The sequence below is a fragment of the Suncus etruscus genome, chromosome 2, assembly GCF_024139225.1.
Source record: "Suncus etruscus isolate mSunEtr1 chromosome 2, mSunEtr1.pri.cur, whole genome shotgun sequence".
Classification (NCBI taxonomy): Eukaryota; Metazoa; Chordata; class Mammalia; order Eulipotyphla; family Soricidae; genus Suncus; species Suncus etruscus.
This window is the reverse complement of record NC_064849.1, coordinates 43329099-43347409: the sequence shown is the minus strand read 5'-3', so window position 1 is coordinate 43347409 and position 18311 is coordinate 43329099. Positions and strand designations below refer to the sequence as shown.

Here is an 18311-nt window from a genome sequence, read left to right as displayed (position 1 = left end):
CTACTACAATAAATGCAATAAAAGGATCAAATTTGGGGGCCAAAGATCAGAAAGGTATTTTTGAATGTTTTAGTCATATAAACATATAAATAAAGTTGAACTTATTTGACTGGAATTAAGGAAAGGGTGAAGTAAGAAATATTACTCTCTAAACATGGACAATTGATATATACTTATAATAAATGTAAAGCCAGGGAATTTATAACATTGCCAAGTTAGTGAACACAGAGGAAGAAGAGTTATTTCTGACAAGTAATGGTATGGTTGTTAACTGCAATGTGAATTTTTTCTTCCAATTGTACTTTGAAGAACATGGATATCCAAAGTATGGGAGAAGAGAAGAATGTCCTTAAAGAATCTAGAGGAGGAAAAATGGCAAACAGAAGGAATATTTGAAATGTGTCATCCTTGAAGAGGAAAAAAAAAATAGAATTTTAAAATTTGTAAAAAAAACAAAAACAAAAACCTAAAAATTTGTAAAAATATATTGAAATTTTTCATGCATATTGATTCATACATGGATCTTTTTTTCAAAGAAGTGATTATTCTATATTTTTGACATTCTGGTTCCATATTTTAAATATCCATGTATAATGTCACAAAGATTGTCACAACGTATGGCAAGATTTTCTTATTTAAATGGCTTGACACTTTTTCCACAATTTTCTTTATTCACCCATTAATAAACACTTAGGCTGTTTCTAAAACTTCATGTATCTTAAATAAAAATATTTGCTTATATAATCCATGTCTTTAGTGAAAGAATACTATCCATATAAGAACACAATAATACAAGAATGTTAGTCTATAAAAATAATTTTCAGATATTTATACTTTCTTTTTCTTTTATTTATTTATTTATTTATTTATTTATTTATTTATTTATTTATTTATTTATTTATTTATTTTAGCCTTTTGGACCACACCTGGTAATGCTCAGGGGTTACTCCTGGCTATGCGCCCGGGGATCGAACCACATACAAGCCAAACGCCCTACCACTGCTTTATTGCTCCAGCCCCAGATATTTTACTTTCTAATGGATACTGAATTAATGCATTGTATAGTTACCATGACTAATTTTAATGTTTTCATTTTGCTTGTAAATAGATTAAATATTATGTGTTGGCTTGTTTCTTTAACTGTATATAGAACTTTTCTTACTTATTTTTACTTTTAATCAGTAATCATCCAAGGTATGTATTAGTTAAAAAATTAACAAAAGTTTTTCTAGTTAAAAGGTGGAATAAAATAGAATTGGTGATCATCTACTTCAGAGATTTTATGAGATGGAAATAAGCTGTATAAAGTTAACTGAAATTTAATCTCTGAAAATTAACAAGAAAATTTAAATAAAATAAATATATGGGTTTTAATACCATTTTAAAAAGTCTTTTATCAACTTTTGGGAATACTTAAAAGTCTATAAGTTATTTTAAATGAATTGAAAGTATATTATTAACATTAATATAAAAATCTTACATGAGGGAGGTCTCTAGATATGGACCATTAAATTCATTTTATTATTTTTCACATTTCTAAAATCTTTTTTAATACTAAAGGATAGAACAAATTCAAGATCATAATACTCCAAAGTCAAATATAGATAAAATAAAAGAGTCTATAGAATAAATAACATAATATCCCACCACATTATTAATTTATACATCAACTTTCCCAAATATTAACTGTAGTAGTTCTCTTAGGCAGTTCATAGACAACAGCTCAATGTTTTTAACTAAAGATGTTATAATAAACACAGTAATACACCTTTGACCAATTAAACTGAATTAGAAGACATTGAAGAAATGGGAAGGAAGCAACTAATTAGATAAGAAGTCAATACATGGTAAATGATAAAACTGAAATTTTTAGTAGCAAATATAATGTTTTATATGCATGAGACCTGTACTTATGACCTCAAATTATTTGTGTAATATTTTAAATTATATCACTTTAAATATTTTTGTTTTTTGTTTTGTTTTGTTTTTGGGCCACACCCATTGACTCTCAGGGGTTACTCCTGGCTATGCACTCAGGAATAGCTCCTGCTTTGGTGGACCACATGGACATCAGAGGATTGAACTGTGCAGTCAGTCCTAGACTAGTGCTTGCAAGAAGATACCTTACCTCTAGCGCCACCACTCCGGCCCCCATTAAAATATTTTTTGTTCGTTTTTTGGGCCCACACCAGGCAGCGCTCAGGAATTACTCCTGATTCACGCTCAGAAAATCGCTCCTGGCAGGCCTTAGGGGACCATATGGGATGCTGGGATTCGAACCAATGACCTTCTGCAGAGAAACCTTTCAAGTTATTCCCATACACCCAACCTCCAATCTGGTAAGTTCAGTTCTATAGACCAGCTCTCCAGTTTTTCTGTTCATGGCCATGTGTTTCTCCTATACTATGATTCTTTCTTTATACACCACATATGAGATAGATCATTCCATATCTGTCTCTATCCTGGCTAACTTCTCTCAGTAAGTTTCATTCCTGTAGTGGCAAACTTGAAGATTTTCATCCTTACATATAGTTGAGTAATATTCCATTATGTTTATATACCACAATGTCTTCATACAGTCATTTATTCTTGAACACTTGGTGTTGTTTCTATATTTTGACTACTGTGAATACAGTTTCAATGAACTTAGGGACACACATATCTTTTGGAAATTGTTTTTAATTGCTGGGTTATAAGAAAAAACAACTCTTGTACTTTTTTTTATTTTAATTATGACAACAAAGATGGAAAGAAAGAGGACAGGGTAAAGTTACAGTGGAAGCCCAATCACCCATAAACAGAATTCTTGGTAGTCCCATCGATGATATCCCAGCCTTGAAGTTTCAGCCAAAGAACATTAAGAAAAACAAAACTGAACCCATGTACAATACAATTACTTTGTCCCTCAAATCCCCAGTTGTAGTACCTGCTATTTCTTAGCAGCACACAATATAATCTAAAGACATTAGACTTATGTAACTCCTTAAACATTGAGGGCAAAGTACATTTATCTAGTTCCATGCACATGCTTACTAGTTTAAGTTAACCTCAAAAGTTTTAGTGGGTTGTTTTTCTTAAGGATATGGAGTCAAGGGAACTTAGTAACAAAACGGTGTTAAAGTGGCATTTGTTTTGCATAGGCCCACCAAAATATAAGGGACTATGGAAAGAAAAATATGGTCTAAATACAAGGAGACCCTACCCCTGAAGTTTCCTGGCACAGGACTGACTCTAGACTCCAGGCAAACCTAGTTTGTCCAATTCAAGTCATCCTCTGTAGTGGCAATTACACCTCCATTCCTCACATAGTCTCTGTTGTTGGTATCATGCTTCTGTATTAAAGATCCTGGAGTCTGCATATCCCATATTGCAGTCAGGATTGGTGCAGAGCATCCTCTCGTTTCACCTCACACTTAAGGGGCACTAGAGAGAACCATGTCCTGTAGAGCAGGTCATTGTTGTTGTCAAGTCTTCTCAGTGTAAAACGGAATGTCTCTCTTTTTGGAGGTCGATGTAAGACCTTGGTGGTGTCTTTCTGGCTAGAGGAACTGCTTCAGCTGTTGCTAATAAAAGACCTTGGATGTTTCGTAGATAGCTTGCCTGGTTCCGGTGTGAATGGAAGATGGCCCATTCTTAAACTCTTGTACTTTTTTTGTGAGGGATTATAATGCCTTTACAAAAGTGTTGAGACAGTCATGATTTGCTCTTCAGCAACTGGTGTTGGTGAAATTGGTCAGTCACATAAAAAATAAACCTCAGACCCCTAACTCACATCTTACACAATTCAAAAAACCAAATGAATTATAGTGGATACAAAGTGGATAAATATCAAAACCTGAATCCATAACTTAAATTAAGAAAAGCATAGGAAGAATTCACTCATGATATAAATCTAGAGACATCTTCAATGATTGATAGCATTGGCCTTAGCATAGAAAATAAACCAAATGGTACTATATCAAATTAAAAACCTTCTGCAGCACAAAATAAATAATTACTAGGACTGGACTGATGCATAGTAGGTAGAGTGTTTACCCTTGCATGTGGAAGCAAGTTCAATCCCCCAGCATCTCATTGGTACACACCAAGACTGCCAGAGTAATTTTCAGAGCACAGAGCAGAAATAACACCTGAGTGCCACAGGTGTGGCCCCCCAAAACCAAAACAAAAAAAAAATAAGCAAAGCAAAACAAAAATCTCAGAATTAAAAAGACACTACTAAATATTGGTTAATGTATTTTATATCATCCCTCATTTGACAAAAGGTTAATATCTGAATATATATAAAAACAAAAAAAACTCAATAAAAATTGGGCCAGAAAGGACCAAGTGGGATAGTGCTAGGATTTTAGATCATTTCCTTGAACATGGTTAACTTTGGTATCATTCCTAGCACAGTAGTAGTTATTTCAAGGCATCATCCACCAGGAGTAACCCAAACAGAGCCTGGAGTGAATTCAAAGAATCCCTGAATGTGACCAATATGAATATAAAAAAAAGAAAATCTTTTCATTACTTATTATGAGGAAAACACAAATAAAATATCACCTCATACTAGTGTGAGTGTAAGTACTCATAAGTTAAAATTAGTGCTTATGTGGATGGGAAGAAAAGGAACCCTTATTCACTGTGCTGGGAATACCAACTCTTCAATTTCTGCTTCTGTTTTTAAATATACAGATATTTAATTACTTAAGTTTGATCTTTAAGAGTAGTACCCACACCTTTTAAAGATAGTGACTCACTTTAAATTAAAAAACAGTATAGTTAAAACCATGCAGGGCCAGAGTGGTGGTGCAAGTGGTAGGGCCTCTGCCTAGGACAGACCACAGTTCAATCCCATATGGTCCCCAAGCCAGGAGCGATTTCTGAGCACATATCCAGGAGTAACCTCTGAGCATCACTGGGTATGGCCCCAAAACCAAAAAAATACCCCCCAAAAAAAAACAAAACAAAAAATCCCCCCAAAACCATGCATAGGCAATTAAGTATGAGAGAAAAAATATTTAAAAATGGACATTTTATTTTTATTGTTATTAATATATTTATTTTTGTTTACTGCATTTTTATTTAAGCACCATGATTACAAAAAATTTTTAGTTAGGTTTCAGTCATAAAAATGTATACCCCCTTTCACCAATGGAAACTTTCTACCACCAACGCCCCCACCTCCTTACTCTCTACTCTTCCAGACAGACATTCTATTTCTATCCCTCAATACCACTGTCATGATAGTCGTCAGTGTAGTTATTTTTCTAATTGCATTCACCAAACCTTAGTGGTAAACTTCTTATCATGTGCTGGTCCTTTCAAACATCACCTCTATGGTCTCTGGGTATTATTATCATATCTTTTATTTTTCTTAAATCCCACAGATGAGTGAAACTATTCTGAGTCTATCTCTATCCCTCTGACTAATTTTGTTAAGGGAAATTTTATAAAAATAGATATTATAATAACTCAGATATGTGATAGATGCCTGTTAAACCTTTTTCCGTCCCCAACCTTGACCAGATATGACTGTTAATCCTTTCTCCATCCTGCCTGCTGGATTCCCCTTGATCTGGTATTTCACCTGAGGATCAATGGCCTGCTGCCCTGGGCCAATGCCTCTCCAAAGTGGAGCTTGATATATTTGGGCCTTATTTGGGAAAAGACAAACTTGCCATCTGATTGGACATTGTGTTTAAACCTGCAATAGGGATAGGTCTAAGGTTCCTTGAACCTATAAATGATGCCTCCCTATACTGCCCTGGGCTTCCAGTTTCAGTCCACATGGCTGTCCACGGAGCCCCAAAACTTTGGAATAAAAACTCGCTTTGCTTTTGCATTCTCTGAGGTATGTTTCATGGTCTTTATTGAGGTAATGGGCTTTTCCCTGATCCTGGGCTTCCCCCTTGGGCCCCGGAGCTGTACCGAAGCTAGGGCAACCCAGGCCCTCGGCTTTTATGGTTCCCTTTTAACTTTGGGCCCATGGGCTGTCTCAGACCTCAGGCCTTCATTTGGGCTCTAGGATTTTTGGCCCTTTTTACAATTTAACTTAACATAATAATTACCCATGTCCATCATGTAGGGAAAGTTCATGACTTCATTTTTATTGATAGCTGTATTCCATTGTGTATATGTACCACAGTTTCTTTAGCCACTCATCTTTGTTGGCCATCTATGTTGTTTTCAAATTCTGATTATTGTAAATAGTACTGCAATAAATATAGCCATGCAGAGGACATTTTTTATTTTATTTTCTCATTATAGAGTATATCTCTAGGAATGGTATAGATGGATTATATGGGAGCTCAATTTCCATTATTTTTTAGTAATATCCTTCTTGTTTTTCATAAAGGCTGGACTAGATGGCATTCCCAGTAGCAGTGAATGAAAGTTCCTTTTTCCCCACATTCCTGCCAGCACTGATTGTTCTTCTTCTTTGTGATGTGTGCTAGTCTCTATGGCATGAGATGGTACCTTATTTGTGTTTCTATTAGTGATATTGAACATTTTTTATGTGCCTTTTGGCCATCTGTATTTCTCCTTTGAAGAAATGTTTGTTCATTTCTTCTCCTCATTTTTATGGGGTTTGAAGTTTATTCTTGTTAAGTTCTGTCAGTACTTTGTATATCTTAAATATTAGCCCTTTTTCTGATGGTTATTTGGTGAATAGTTTCTCCAATTATATGTGTGGCCTTTGTATCTTAGCCACCATTTTCTTTGAGGTGCAGAATCTTCTCAGTTTAATGTAGTACCTTTGTTTATCTCTGCTTCCACTTGTTTAGACAGTTGTGATTCCTCCTTGACTGTGCCTTAAGTTGTATTGTCATGGAGTGTTTTACCTATATGTTCTTCAATATAACTTATGGTTCAGGGTCTGCTATCAAAGTCATTATATATTTGGATTTAAACTTTGTGCATGGTGTTAAATGGAGGTTCAAGTTAGCTTTTTTGGGTGTGGCTGACGAGTTTTCCCAACACCACCTGTTGAAAGGCTTTCCTTTCTCGAATTTGCATTTTTGCCCTTTTATCAAATATTAATTGATTGTACATCTGGGGAACATTCTCTGAATGCTCAAGTCTATTCCATTTATCTATTCCTTTGATCTATTCCACCAACATGCTGTTTAAATGACTATTGCTTTGTAATACAATTTCAAGTTGTAAATAGTGATGCCTGCCATCTTCTTTTTTAGCTATTTGTGGGTGTTTGTTGTTCCAAAAAATTCCAGAAGTGCTTAATCAATATCTTTGAAGAATGTCATGGGTATTTTTAATGAAATTGCATTAAATATGTACATTTCTTTGGAAAGTATTGCCATTTTAATGATGTTAATCCCAACCCCTGAACAGGGTATGTGTCTCCATTTCATTGTGTCCTCTTTTATTACTTAAAGCAGTGTAGTTTCTCTGAATAGGTCTTTCACCTCTTTAGTTAAGTTGACAATAAGGTATTTGAGTTTCTATGTCACTATTGTGAATGAGATTGTTTCTTTAAAGGTCCATTTCTTCTCTATCATTATTTAGGTATAAGAAGGCCATTAATTTTTGTGTGTTTATTTTGCAGCCTGCCATTGTGCCATATGATTCTATTGGTTTTAGAAATTTTTGGTAGAGTGTTTAGGGTTTTTCAAATATAGTATCATGTCATCTGCAAACAGTGAGAGCTTGACTTCTTTTTTATCTGGATGCCCTTGATATTTTTTTTCTTGCCTAATTGTTATGGCAGGAACTTCCAGCACTATGTTAATTAGGAGTAATGAGAGAGGGCAGCCTTGTCTTGTACCAGATTTTAGAGGAAAGGGTTTTAGTTTATCTCTATTGAGAATGATATTTGCCATTGGCTTGTGGTAGATGGTTTTGACACTATAGAGAAAATTTCCTTCCATTCCCATCTTGTTAAGAGTTTTTGTCATGAATGGGTTTTGGATCTTGTCAAATGCTTTCTCTGTGTCTATTGATATGATCATATGATTTTTAAAAATTTCTAAGACTGGAAAATTTATTGCAAAATTAAAGATCAAATTTAACAGATATGTCGTACAAGATTGGAATATGTATTTAAACTTAGAAATGTTTACCAATTCTCTCTGAAATAAACTATAAAATTGCCCTTTAAGACAATTATTTAACTACAGGTATTTAGTCATTTATTTAACATTTAACAAAGTTAAGATTAACAACTATTCACAATATGGCCATTAAGGTACCTTTCAATGTCAAATCTATAAAGTACTTATACACTGTACTTATTGTGTAGTTCATTGTATAACTTCAATTGTTCTAATCATGCTTATTTATAAGATTTATTTTAATGTTCCATTTATCAGTAGTCTTATCTTGCTTACTTGCACTGCCAGAACTCACTATAAAAATGTCATATCTGTATGATGATATAAACTTGGACTAATTATATAAATACAAACTTTTTATTTGTCTTTTGGGCTGCACATGGTAATGTCCTCAGGTTACTTCTAACTAGGCACTCAGGTAACACTCCTGACAGTGCTCAGGGCACCCACAAGAAAATCTGTAACAACTGAAATTAAATTTAGGTTGATGGCATGCAATGTTTATATCCTACACATTCTACTATCACTATGGCCCCTAAATAAATACATTAGTATTATTGAAACAGTTTGAAACTAAAGTTGAAACAAAATCCTTATTACCTCATGGATATTGTGATTTTGTTTATTACCATGTATTTGAAACATGTATTTGATTGTAATTAGATTTGTTGGCCATCAAAATAAAATGTATACATATGCTGAATTTTAGTATTATAAAATATAAATGTGTATATAAATTAATGATTTTAAAATAAAAAAGAGAAAATATATGAAGATTCATGATCGTAAAATTAATCTATAACTATAAAGTCTTTAAATAATACAATTAGATCAGACTTTATTATAAAAGTGCATCATCATCTTTACATTCAGTTGCAATCTACTACAAATAATTTTCACTGTATTTTGAAAATACACAATTTCCACTGCAAGTTATAATATATGTGGTAACTTCAGAAAACATTAAATTTGAAAATAATTTAGACATAAACTACTCCAAATAATTCATACAGCTAAGAAACATAAAACAAAAGCCTCGGTAATACATGGAGATTGCTGTATTATAATTATGTACCAAAAATTAAATACAACAAGATCTATTACTGATTTTGCCCATTTAGGGACCACATCCAGATGGTATTTGGGGATGTTTCTTACCTTGCCATGTGGGGTTGCTAGCACTCTGAGCAGTGCTAAGGAGATCATACGTGCCAAAAATAATTCTGGGCTTTTTCAGGCTTTTTCAGCCATTTTCCTGGCCTCTCAAATTTTAACTTCTTAATTATTAAATTAAAACTATATAGAGAAATTTAAAGTAGGATAACTGCAGTAGTTTGTGATTAAAGTCACACACAAAAAAAAATTTAAATGGTACATATATAAGAACGTTTAATAAGGAATACTGGCAAGAAATAGTTTTAGATAGTTATAGTTAAATATAGATACAGTGGACTGGAGAGATAGTACAGTAAGTAGGCATTTACTCTGTATGTGGCCAACTTAGTTCCCTGAGCACTGTCAGGAATAATTTCTAAGAGCTGAGCCAGAAGTAATCCAATCCTGAGCATTCCCAGGTGTGGCACCAAAGTAAATACAGACATGCCGATTTGTTTGTTTGTTTTTAGTTGTAAATTTTCTTTTCTATTGTTATTATTTTAATATCTTTATTTAAACACCATGTTTACAAACATGATTCTAGTTGAGTTTCTATCATAATAACACCCCCCTACACCAGTGCAACATTCCCATCACCAAAGCCCCCATCTTCCCCACCCCACACCTCTGCTGGCTTGCATTTGAGACAGGCTTTCTACTTCCTTCACATAGTGACATTGTTATGATAGTCCTCAATGCAGTTATTTCTCTAACTGCACTCACCACTCTTTGTAGTGAGCTTCATACGGTGAGCCGGTCTTCCAGCCCTCATCTCTGGAAATTATTTCAATTAAGACATGCCTGTAGAAATTGTGTTTAGAATACCTAACCCTTTTTGATCAAACATACATGAAAAATTATTTTTAATTATTTTTAATTTTATTGGAGACATATATTAAAAAAGTAAACACATCAATTCCTTCTCTGTTTTTATAGTCAACATATTTAATGTATGCACTTTCACTTTGTAAGACATACACAATAATATCAAGGAAATTTCTTTATAACCATCATGGCTCTGACAACCAAACATGACATCTACTGGTTGAATAGGGAACTAATTCATTAATTTTTCTTTTACTTCTGGTTTTATTTTATGGAATATTTTTCAGTTTAAATCTTTGAGTTTAAATCTTTTTAGACTTACTGTAATTCTATTAATAAAAACTAAAGATAATTCTTAAATATTTAAAATAAAATTGTAAGTCTAAGATTTTAAAATATTCTTAAAATATAATGAAAGTTATCTAGTTTAAATAAACTACCCATACTTTTTACACTACAATTTTTACATTGCAAATAATTTTTGAAAAGCACTAAAATTGAGATTTGAAAATATAAGTTTATAAATAATACTCAAATACAGTAGATATCAAGAAATGAATGTGTCTTTTTAAAATTTACTAGTCTAAATCTTTTGCAGATACATAATGAAGCTTGCAAGAAATAAGGCGGTTATGAGGAGTCAAAAACAGACAACTGAAAATAAGGTATATGGAAGAGTTTAGGAAGAAAAATTCTGTTGCTGTTACATTTTCACTTGAAAGTTATACTTTCAAGAAATGAGTTTCAAGTAATGAGTTTTGGGTCAGTATAGGGTCAGTATAGGATGAAAAATTGAGAGTAGAGCCTCCACATATGACCAGGACCATAAGACAAAACAAAACAAAAACAGCGAGCGGAAGATAATACAGCAGATAGGGTGCTTGCCTTGCTTGCCAGAGATCCAGGTTTGACTTTTCGCACCCCATTTATGGTCCCTGAGCGCTCCTTTGAGTGATCCATGAGTGCTGAGCTCAGAGTAAACACTGAATACAGGTGGAATTTATCTCTGGCTCCTCAATTATCCATCTTGAGGTAATCTAATTTTTCCCTTTTTGTTTTGGGTCCTGACCAGTGGTACTCAGGGGCTACACTTGATTCTGTGATCAGAGAATAACTCTTTCGTGATACGTGGGATCCAGTTGGATCAGCCCTATGTAAAGAAAGCACCTTAATCCCTGTTCTTTTTCTCTGGCCTCTAATTTTTTTTTATTTTAATTACTTTTTTCTTTAGAAATTTTTATACAACAATACAGAATTTTATTAATAAAACATGTTGAAGCATTATATTAATAAACACTTCTGACTAAATAATGTAAAGCAACAATTAAATGCAGTCATTATTATAGAATAATCCTCTTTAAGTTCTTATCTATATAACTTTTAAAAATAAACAAAATTCTAATATTTTTTTGAACCACACCAGGCAGAGCTCATGGGTTACTCCTGGCTCTGTGCTCAGAAATCACTCCTGGCAGCCTCCTGGGACCATATGAGATGCCAGAAATCAAACTCAGGTCCACCCTGGGTTGGCCAGATGCAAGGCAAATGCCCCACCACTGTGCTATCTCTCCAGCCCCTGTAATATATTCTTAAATAAAATATAAATATTACATAGTACAATGATAAAGTTCTTGCTTTTCATAGACCCATTTTGATCTTTGGCATGCCATATGGTCTTGAGTCCTACCAGAAGTACAGTTTTAGTAGTATGCTCTCAGCACTTCCGCATGTGAACCAAAGTGCAAAATGAGAAAAAAGTATAATTATAGGCATTAATCACTGTTCATCCTACACACACAAATCAGAAAAGAATAATACTTTAGAGTCACATTTATTTTCTTTGTTACAATAAAAACAACAAAATAAAAGCAATTTTAAAGCTAAGGTAAATAAATTTAAATAACATAAATATATTTTCATCAGCGATAGTGAAGAAATATTTCAATAAAATTGAATCCTTTTTTTGCATCAGCCTAAAAATAAATATTTATAAAAATAATCGTTGGCTTATGTATCAAATATAAAGAGTTTTATTGAGATATATAAAATAAAGGTATTCATTTACCATATAATATTTGAATCTTTACTCTAATATTCAGAATTAACTTGTCAAAATTATGGAAATGAGGACATGATTTTTTATTAATAAAAGGCTAACTTTAGGATCAAATGCAAACACTGTAAAAATGATTACTTTAGTTTAAAGAACTTTGAAACAAAACTCAGTGCATTTGTATTTTTTGCAAATATATTATGAATTAAAAACTACATATTTTAAGCAAAATCCAAAGCCCTTTATGACTATAAATGATTGATTGTTGGCAGAGAGACTTAGATTAAGAAGATGATGTTGGGCCAGAGCAATAGCACAACGTAGGGTTTTGCCTTGTACACGGCTGACCCAGGACCAACCCAGGTTCGATCCCCCAGCCTGCCATGAGCGATTTCTGAGCTCAAAAATAAAAGTAACCCTTCAATGTCATGTCGCTGGTGTAGACACCCCTGATCCTCCCCCAAAAGAAGGGGATGGAACAGTTATCTAAATTCTATACTTGAATGATAACCTGTTTTAATCACAGAACTCACCTCAGAACTTTAATGTATCTATAATCAAGTATTTGAGACACATCACAGAGTGATATATATGGGTTTCTACTGAAAGTCACCATATTATACTTTATACTATAATGACAGACTAATGGAGCAAGTGAAATCTTGAGGGATAAACATCGTATTTCAAATTTATATAGGAATTTACAACTTGGTTAATAACTTCGCAAATATTAACTGGGTTTTATCTTAACAAAGGGTAAGACAAATCTTCAGAACAATATTATCTGGCTATGCTTGTAAAAATGTAAGTTAATAAAAACACCATAATCAATAAGTGAATGCAGTCTACTATTTTTGTCTGGGCATTCATTCCTTTAAATACCTCAATAATAAATAAAAAGAAACTACCTTTCAAACTCAAAATGTCTAAATGTTAGAACCAAATAATTGAAATACTGCAAATAATAATTTCCATGTCTAAAGAATACAAATCTATTATTTTCATTTGTTATTTTTTTGAAAGCATTTCACTAATACAGGGTACAAGTCAACTCTCATTTCCACTTTTCAACCATGGCTGAGGGAAGTACAAATTCAGAATAGTGATCATTCCAATACTTGACTTATTTATGTCACAATAAGAGACTACTAATTTTGTGTTCATGTTTGCTTGTATGCAAAATATATAAGCCATCACTTCAACAATTATGTTTATTTCATAAATCGGAAACACATTTATAAATTGCCAACTTGGAACAAAATGTGCTTTTGCTGAGAGTACATACAAAATTGGGGCTACAGAAGCAATTCCATTTTTGTTATTAAATTAAAAAAAACAGAAGCAGAGATGGAAAAAAATGATTAAATATGTATAGAAAAGCAAAAAAGAATCCTACTTTGTGATTACATGCACCCTTGTCATAAGTATTTTTGTTTATAGTCTTAACAGGTATACTCTTTTTCTGTGATAAACCTATTTTGTTACAAAGTGTTCAACATTTAATAATGCTAAAAAAAGTACCTTATATATTGATACTTTATTTAATAATGCAATTGCTAATTTTAAGACATTCCAGGAAAAAGCAGAAATATTGTCTGCATCCTCTTCAATTATATGATAGTATATATGAGACCAAATATGGGATACAAACTTTTTACTTTATTTATATGGTGCACATATTTACAGGTCCCCTCACATATTCCTTATTCTTTCTGGGAATTCCCAAAGAACTTAAAAATGTATTCTCAAGCACAAACGCTCCATGTTTTCCTGCTTTTACTTTTATATTCAATCAAAGGCAAAATCAGAGAACAAATAATATCCTTTCTCTTGAATGATCTTGACTTTCTATATCCTTAACTTTCCCATTACTAATTAAATGCTTTTTCTGGATTTTTTATTTTTTCTTTAATGTGAAATAAAATCTGTATAAATATTGGTGAAATGTAAGGGTATTTTATGTGACTTTAAATTATGTACCTGAAAATATGTAAAATAATTAACTATAAACAAAAATGAAGTAGAATATATGTCAAACAAAAGGAAAATTTCACACATAGTATCTTATTAGTTATTTAATTTAATAATCTCAATCTTGTATAATACTGGATATTATTTTGCATCATAAGTCATAAATATGTCTATGTAGATGAATAAACTATAAGATTCTAGTGAAAGGACTTACACTTCAATCTTCCTATTCATGATGCTACAAATCTGCACCCAGTGTTTATATTGTCACAAAAAATACAATAAATACAGCTTGTAAAGCATGTAGAGAAAGATAAATTTAAGGAGTAAAATGCTATTCTTAGTCATGAGGGTGAATTTATATTTGATCTTTCCATAGCAAAAGTAAGAGTTTTAAGGCAATTTAGTTGCAATATCTTTTAAGTTTTATATACGATGATAAACAATATAAATTTATATATTTTTAATATTTAAAATCATTTGTACATTAAACAAATTACTATTTTGATACTACAAAAGAATAAATTTAGTACTAAAGATCTCAAGTAACTTGTTTATGTAAATATATACTTAAAAAATCAAACTATATTCTGAATTCATTATAAAATCCAGCCTGTGTGAATATATTTACTCATGATAGAGTGTATCTTACTGACTTGAATGTCTGGCTAAGGCTGAGATTAATATTGAATTCTTAGGCCAGAGTAATAACACAGAGTAGGACATTTGCCTTGCATGGGACAACCCTGGACAGACCCCAGTTTTGATTCCTGGCATCCCATATGGTCCCATGAGCATGCCAGGAGCAATTTCTGAGAGCAAAGCCAGGAGTAACCCCTGAGTGCCACCAGGTGTGGCCCCAAAACAAAGCAAAACAAAAAAAGACTGAATTCTTCTTGGCTCCAGTAGTATCCTGGTATAAGAACTATAACTGCTTTAAGAAAGGGAACTCTTTAATTCACACAAGTATTGTACAGGCTGATAAATGTCCTCACAGAGGGATCTGTTTTCTTTCTTTTCTTTTCTTTTCTTTTTTTGTTAGTTTTTTTGTTTTTGTTTTTGGCCCTTAGCTGGTGACAAACTCAGAGGGTACTCCTGGCTATGCACTCAGAAATCGCCTCTGGCTTGGGGAACCATGTGGGATACCTGGGGAGAGAACCATGGTCCATCCAAGATTAGTGCTTGCAAGGCAAAAGCCCTACCGATTGTACCACTGCTCAGGCCCAGGATTTGTTTTCTTTATTAAACATAAGAATGGCTATTCTTCAGATTACTTCTTCCACTTAAAACAATTATAATCTACCCTTAATTATATTTCCTACTTTAAGAGATAGTGATGGTTATATTAAGAAAATAGGCTGACCTATTAGAGTGATAGAATGGTTATGCATAGAATTTAAAATTTAAACATATGAATCAGGATCTGAAGGATTACCACTTTAAGACTGTTACTACTTGGAAGAATAAAGGGAGGGCAGGACAATCATTATAATAAACTAGATCAAAATTTCCCAAACTATTTCTCATAACTTTTTAGTATTATTTTGCACAGGTATTAGAGCCAGTCTGTAGTAGATAAAAAACAATCTGAACTTTCAAATAGTCCCTGGCAGAAAATAACCATGATAATAGCAAAAAAGAAAAAGGAAATAACTATAATAAAAATACATATATATTATAGTAGGTATTTCTGTGTTTCCTTAACATTCTATTTTCCATTTATTACAGTTGTATTTTTCATTAGATACTAAGTGATAATAAAGCCAATATGTGAAGGAATTAAAGGTCTCTTGGCTCAGTAAAATCAAAGCCATCTCCCAAATCTCCATGTATCTAATTAAGCATCTGGCCCTTGTCCATCATCCTGTGGGAACATAAATGGATAAGAAACTTGCAGAACTTACTTCAAAGGCTTCTGCTTACCAAACTTAAGAAGGTCAGTAGGGAGTTTCTACAGATAATTGCCCACAACCTGAACTGTTGGATTTTCTCAAGAGAGATTTTATGATGGGGTTGTAAGTTTAGAAAATCAATAAAAAGATATTATTTTAATGATACTTTCCACTTTATGGCTAGAGGGCATAATAAAAAACTTATAATTTCTTATGAATCGAGTATTTTAGGGAATCTCCTCATTATTGTAATGAACTTTGTCTACTTCTAAAGAACAAATCAAAATGACCATTACAAAATATCATTCTGACACCTACTTGGCAGTCAGATCCAGACCAATGTTTCTTAGCAATAAGAGTAGTTTTTTTTTTCTTTCACTAATCTTTTCTTTGTGGCAAGAATCAATTCACATATCTCTGGATTATTCTTAGATAGTCAAAGTAATTTTGTTTCAATTACTAGTTTCCTTTACTCACATCTAAATCTACTTTATTAGTTCAAGTTACATGTTTTGTAGAAAATGTTCTTAGAAGATAAATAGCATGCCTTCTGGGCTACTCTCCAATGTTCTTGAATACCCCTAGCTCTCTGAGTAAAAGGGATTCAGCACATTCATATTCAGTAATGGACCACCCACATGTGCAGCAATAGCATTTGCCAAGAAGTTAATTTGGTCTATAAGTACACCATTGAACATACAGTGCTCAGTCTAAAAGTCACTAGGTCAGTTCTTCCCATCTGTTTCCCCCGCTGAGCACAAACCCTAACCAATGGTCCTTTAAGTGAACAGGAGGCTTCTTAAGATAGTTCGGAACTGTTAGTTTTTTAGTGTTGGATATACAGAAATCCAGGGGGAAAATCATCTTAGCTAGAAAGATGATAGTCTGAGAGTAGAAGCTGAAAAGGTGATTTGGGTCATTTAATTACTAATTACCAGAAATCTTATACCCTTAAGAATACACTTTTGTTTGGGATGCTGTATTCATTCTTATCTACCATCTCTCCCAGAAAAAATTTAATTCAGAGATTTTTGCATTAACTACTCGTGGCTCATTTGATATCTCAAAAAGAAAGAGAACTCTAATAAATAAATTAGAAATGAATGGAGTAATATCAAAACAGAATATATAAAAATTAAAAGCATTCAGAGATTCATTTGAGAATCTTCATACCAAAAAATGAGAGAAGAAATGTATAACTTCGTGGACTCCAATAACATTCTAAGTTTGAAGCAAGATGATTTGGAATATCTGAACAGACCTGACATTATCAAGAAAATTGAAATAGTAATTAACAGTTTTCTTGAAAATAAAAGCCCAGACCCAGGTGGATTCCCATGTTAATTTTTAAGACCTTTAAAGGAGACCAATTGGCAAACTTTTTCAAGATTTTACAGGAACTGAAAAAATAGAAAACCTTTTAAATAGTTTTTATGAAGTCAGCATGACCCTGATCCCCAGATCAGATAGACATCACAACAAAATTATTGATTAATATCCTCTAACACAAAACAAAACAAAACAGGGGGCAGGAGCAATAGCACAGTGGTAGGTCATTTACCTTGATGTGGCCAACCCTGGACACACCCCTGTTCGATTCCTGTTATCACATATGATCCCTCAAGCATGCCAGGAGAGACTTTGAGAGCAGAACCAGGAGTAACACTGAGCACTGCTGGGGTGTGTCCCCTCCACCCCCCAAAATAAAGCCACAGATGTTAACATCCTTAGAAAAATGCAGCAAATAGAATCCCACATTTAATCTGAAAGATTATGCAACATAAGCAAATAGAATTCTTTCCAGAGATGTGAGTATGGTTTAATATAGGGAAGTTTATCATTATAATACACCATATCAATACAAGAAAAATAATCATATGATCATATCATAGCTGCAGAGAAAAATGTTGACAAAAGTCAATACCTCTACATGAAAAAAAACAGATGGGAATTGATGAAATTTTCACAATATAATCAAAGCCATATACCAAAAATCCATGAAAAATATTCTAACAAGGGTAAAAATAAGCCTTTACTTGTAAGACCTGGCACAAACCAAAGTTGGCCACTTTTATCACTTCTATTTAATATAGTGCTGGTAGTATTTGCCATAGCATTTGAGCAAGAAAAATATATATCAAGTTTATCCACATAGGAAAGAATGTCAAACTCTCACTGTTTTCAGATGATATACTATATTTAGAAAATTCTAAAAGCTGCACAAAAAGATTCTAGAAAGAATAAATTTGTATAATAAATTTGTTCGATACAAAATTGCTATGCAAAATATATGGTTTATCTATATACAAAGAATGAAAGAAGATATAATAAAAAATTGAATTTTCAATTGTGCCT

The 18311-nt window shown here is 32.8% G+C and overlaps 1 protein-coding gene across 1 annotated transcript in view; it reads right to left on the bottom strand.

The window, feature by feature from the left end:
• Positions 1-18311, bottom strand: part of MDGA2 (MAM domain containing glycosylphosphatidylinositol anchor 2) — a 140312-nt gene that overhangs the window by 74173 nt on the left and 47828 nt on the right. The window lies entirely within an intron of this gene.